The 5,607-nt window shown below is 36.8% G+C and overlaps 1 pseudogene; it reads right to left on the bottom strand.

Moving 5' to 3' along the window:
• Positions 1 to 236: 236 nt before the first annotated feature.
• On the bottom strand, positions 237 to 3,018 carry LOC104224788 (uncharacterized; annotated as a pseudogene).
• Between the last annotated feature and the right edge of the window lie 2,589 nt (positions 3,019 to 5,607).

The following is a 5,607-nucleotide window of genomic DNA, read 5'->3' on the forward strand; positions in this document are numbered from 1 at the left end:
TTCAAAAGATTTAGAGAAATCAGACAATTGTAATAAAGGAGCAAAACATAACTTTTCTTTCAACAAGTTAAAAGCATCAACTTGTTCTTTACCTGATGTAAAAATCTTGTTCTTTTTAATAACTTCAGTTAAAGGAGAAGCAATGGTGCTAAAATCTCTCAAAAACCTCCTATAAAAACTAGCAAGTCCATGAAAACTCCTAACTTCAGTTACACTCTTAGGTTTAGGCCATTTCTTTATTGCTTTGATTTTCTCTTCATCAACATCAAATCTTTTAGAACTAACTACAAACCCAAGAAAATCACACGATCCACACAAAAAGTACAATTTTAAGATTTGCAAATAAAAGTTTCTTTCTAAGAACTTCAAAAACTTATTTTAGGTTTTCTACATGCTCGTCTAAACTGTTAAAAAAATATCAAGATATCATCAAAGTACACCACAACAAATTTTCCATGAAAATACTTAAACATATGATTCATTAATCTCATGAAGATACTAGGTGCATTAGTCAAGCCAAAAGGAATAACTAACCACTCATAAATCTCATATTTGGTCTTAAAAGCAGTTTTCCATTCATCTCCAAGATTTATTCGAATCTGATGGTAACCACTTTTTAGATCACTTTTAGAAAAGATTTTGGATCCATGTAATTGATCCAACATGTCATCAAGATGAGGAATAGGATGGTGATACTTTACTGTTATCTTGTTGATTGCTCTACAATCCACGCACATCCTCCAAGTTCCATCCATTTTGGGTCCCAATAGGACGGGAATAGAGCAAGGGCTCATGCTTTCTCTCACAAAGCCTTTCTCAAGCAACTCCTCAACTTGCCTTTGAAGCTCTTTTGTCTCTTCTAGATTACTCTTATAAGCAGGCCTATTTGGGATTTGTGATACATGCACAAGATCAATCTGATGCTCAATGCCACGTAAATGTGGCAATTCATTAGGAATATCTTCAGGAAAGAAATCTTCAAAATCCTGCAAAAGAGAAGAAATACTACTTGGCAAAGAAGAAGTTAGTAACTCAGAATTAATCAAAGCTTCTTTGTAAGTAAGTAGTATTATGGGCAACCCTGTTTTCTTGCATTTAAACACTCTTTGGCTTTTATATTAGAAACTATCTTTTTTCCTTTCCTTAGTCTCTTTCCCCTCACCAAGACTTTCTATTTTTTCACTCAAACCCCTTTTTATCTCTTCTGTCAAATTGCTGCCATCTCTCTCTTTCTCTCAGCCATCTCTCTATTTTTCTATCTCTTGGCCTCCTTTCTTTTCTTTTCCCTCAAGCTCACTTTTTATCCCACCCCTTGGTTTTCCCATTATTTCCCTTAATCTCTTCTGATCTTCAAACACTTGAGAAGGAGATAAATGTGCAAGAGTAAATTTCCTGCTATTAAGCTCAAGAGAATATCTATTCTTCCTTCCATCATGAAAAATATTCCTATCATACTGCCAAGAACAACCTAGTAAGATATGACAAGCTTGCATAGGGATTATGTCACAAAGAATATCATTCTCATATCTACTAAAATTGAATGAAATCATGCATTGTTTGTTTACCTTTAGTTCACCACTATCATTTAACCATTGGAGTCTGTAGGGAGTAGGGTATTTCATGCATGCAAGTCCCACTTTTCCATAAAGTATGAACTCATCACATTAGCACAACTACCACTATCAATGATCATAGAACGATTTTTCCCCTTTATCCCACACCTAGTATGGAATATATTCTCCCTTTGTTCTTCACTATTGCTTACCAAATTGATAGTCATAATCCTCCTAACTACCCCAATCATGCCATCATTAAACGATAGTTATACTTTATCTTTATCTTCACTCACATCTCTTTCCTCTTCCTCACTTTTTTTACTCTCGTATTCTCCACTTATAATATTCCTTGCCACCCCAATCACACCAATGTGAGGCATTTCTATATCATCTTCATCACTCATATCTCCCTCTTCTTCTTTTCCCTCACTTTTTTCACTCTTATACCCCCTGCCTTTTCTAAGAATGATGTTTCTTCTACTTGGACATTCATGCATCATATGCCCCCTTCCTTTACATTTATGACATTGAATAGAACTAGAAGTTGTAGAAGGTTTAGGGTTAAAGGTTTTACCTCCCTCTCTGTTCTCAAATTTGCCTTTACGTTTGTCTTCTTGATGTCTAGAAGAACTCTGCATCTCTTGATTTGGCCATGGCTTCTTGGATATGGTGTTTGACCGACATTTCCACGAGCTAGTTTTCTTTCTTTTATTTTGCTTTTCTACCTTTACAGACAAATCAACTAACTCATCTGTTGTTACACATATTTTAATTCTATTACATTAGTTATTTCTTTATTTAAACCATTAAAAAACCTAGTCATTGTAGCCTCTTCTTCCTCTATACAATTATCTTGGATCATAGCCATATCCATAGCCTTAAAGTATTCATCCACAGATATGGACCCTTGCTTCAATGTGTGAAGACATTGTTGTAACTCTCTTTGAAAGTGTGATGGCACAAATCTCTTCCTCATCACCCTCTTCAACTCAGCCCAAGTAGAAATTGATGTTTGTCCTTCTTGTAATCTGTCCCTAGTAAGCTTTTTCCACCAAATAGCAGCATAGTCAGAAAACTCAACAACAACAGGTTTAACCTTCTTACATTTAGAGTAGTTGTGACAGTCAAAGATGGCTTCAACCTTTCTCTCCCAATCAAGGTGAAAGTCTTGATCCCTTGTTCTCTTGAAATATGGTATCTTCATCTTTATACTACTTATATTGTCATCTTCTACTCTACCTCTTTGTCCCCTCCTATCTCTTCCCACCCTATCAAAATCAATATCATTAAAGTCATATATAGGTTTTTCTTGATTCACAATGGGAGCAAGGGGTACATTTCTCCTAGCTTGGGGCCTAACATTATTTCCCCTCCTAAGTCCTGCTATTGTATCATTTTGCTCAACAATGATGTCATTCAGTTCTTGGAATTGCAAATACCACTTTTCGAATTGTTGATGCATAGCTTGCAAGGTAAAATCATTTCTTGCTTTGATTTCGGCTTCTTGGAGAACCCTTTATTCATCATCACTACATGTACGTGACATCTTAAAAAAATAATTAAATTGTATCCCACAAATTGGCTTTTCCCTATATTGTTCTCACACACACTTGCCTTTTTTCCTGTTGAAATAACCTTTGAACAAAATACTTTGTAGATTTATAGTTAAACCCAACTCGTATGAAGTTCTTAGTAGTAAAATATAGATTTTTGGGGAAAGAATGAAAGAAGAACCAAATCCCATAACTAGTAGGCTCGGTTGAAACAAGACACAAACAAAAAGGAAAGGATTATATATTTAGATCAGAAAGAGTAAGAAAAATTGAACTTTTTTCTTATCTTTGAAATCTAGGATCCCCTATTCTTATTTTATTTGTTAATTTTTTGAAACAAATTAAATGCAAAAGAAATTTCTTGGAGAGCAAGCATTTCTTTTCTTTTTTAACTGATTTTTCATTTTTTTTGCTTTATTTTTTTAAACTTTTTTTTGTGAAGTTACTATTCATGATGCCACAGTAACCTTTTTTTCTCTTTTTTTGCTCTTAGTATTCAAGAAATCCCAAGAATTATCAAGAACGAAATGTTGATAGAACTGCTCTAATACCACTTGATAACAGCAAGGTCGGGAATCCAAACTAGAGTAAGAATTTAAGAAGTAAATGCGGAAGCAATAACAATAAAAAATTAAACTACTAGGATTAAACTGCAGAAAATAAAGGATATGAGAAAATTCAGGGAAAGAATTCCAAGAACTTCCAAGAACGTAAGTTCTATAGCCTTGACAAGATCCAAGATACAATGTTTTGATTTATTGAAGAAATCAAACGCCATTACTTAAGAACAAATCAAAAAATAGATTCGGATCTTGACCGATTTACGAGTAACTTGAGACAACAATTAATAACTAGTATTAATCGCCTTCTAAGAATACCACAAAGGAATTAATGATATCACAATAAAGATGTTATCTTACTACCTTGAACTATGAACTAGTAAAGGTTGAAAGATAAATCTCAAAGCATAAGTAACAAAGGTTCAAAAGAACTCTCAAAGTATAATATTATTAATCAATAATGAAGTACCACAATGAATGAAAAGAACTCCTATTTATAGGATTAAAAAGCCCTTAAAATTAGGTAGGGTGGCTGCCAAGGCAAACCCTAACTTGGAGGGTAAGCTAAATACTAGAAAACCTAATAAAACCTAATAAAAATATTTACCGTGAAAATGATAACAACAATTAAATTTGTAAATGGGATTCTAAAAATACGTGATCTATTACCGAGCTAGTTGTTAGAGTAGTTGATGCTAATAATAGTGAGCTTAACGATGAAATGCAAGCTAAACGAGATAATAATCGAACCGAAGGGCCTGCTGCCCGGGTATAGGTCTGGTCGATGGGGAACCTCGGGGTCGACGTACGGGTCGAGACATACTATCGAGGATAGACAGGGATGGGATAATAGTTGGGGATATAATTAAAGAAGGCTCTTTACGGCCAATATTGAGCTATATAATAAAGAACAAGTAAGAGAACAATGGATATAAAGGTGTCCTCGGGCCAGTTAGAATGAGCAAGTTAGAAATAAAAGGGACAGAGAGAGATATTATTGCACTTGTGGAGAAATGGAGCAACATCAGTGCTTTACAAGGTAGGGTGAGTCCCTTTTATAAAGGAGAGGAACTCGGCTACAAGTACATGGAGATTAATTACAAAGTATGGAGATGGGATGGCTTGACGCAATGCCTCAGCATAGGCTCTGGATAGGTCGGCCCTGTCAGACTTAGTTGTGTGCCTTGGGAGCTTCCCCCACTGTCCTGGCTTCGATCTCCGTCTTCTCTGAGTCGGGCCTTGACGAGACCTGAGGTCAGGAACTCGGCCGCGACTTCCTGTCCTCGGGGTCTCGAGGAATTCTTGCGAAATGACTTGAGAGCGAGAAATCAAGTCCTCTAATTTCGCCACTTACAGATAGTCTCCGTGTTCCCTAGAGCGAAGTGATGGGAAACAATTTTGACACTTGACTCCTCGAGCTCCTTACGGCAACGTCATTCTGATAATGCGACTCCTGGCGCGAGCTTTGTGGTAACCGGGGCATCTACGGGCTTGTGTATTTTCGACTTCATTCAATGCACTCCTGATTCCCGCTCTCCAAGGTGAAGGTAGCACAGCCGATTCAGTTTTCCAAGGATGCATTAACTGTGTCAGCCGGTCAATTTTTCAAAGCCTCGACGACCGTGTCGTAACCCATTATAAATGAGGGTGCTTTGGCGCTGTTTTTCCTATCTCAGTGCTTTTGTTGGCTTGTTTTCCCATTCCTTCTTATCATCTTCTTCTATCCTAGAAATCATGCTTGGGTCTCCTGGCCTCAATCCCACTTGGCGGGGCTTCCTTAGATCGTGTTGCGGCCCTCTACCGGGGCTTCCCTTTGTCAAGAATAATCATGCTATCCCGTTACTATTGTGGTCATTGACATGCTTGTCTTTGCTGTTGTTGTCGGATCGAGATGGTGACATACGAAGGCCATCTTTCCTTGTTCGTAGGAAGCTCTTC

Source organism: Nicotiana sylvestris, chromosome 8 (genome assembly GCF_000393655.2).
Source record: "Nicotiana sylvestris chromosome 8, ASM39365v2, whole genome shotgun sequence".
Lineage (NCBI taxonomy): Eukaryota > Viridiplantae > Streptophyta > Magnoliopsida > Solanales > Solanaceae > Nicotiana > Nicotiana sylvestris.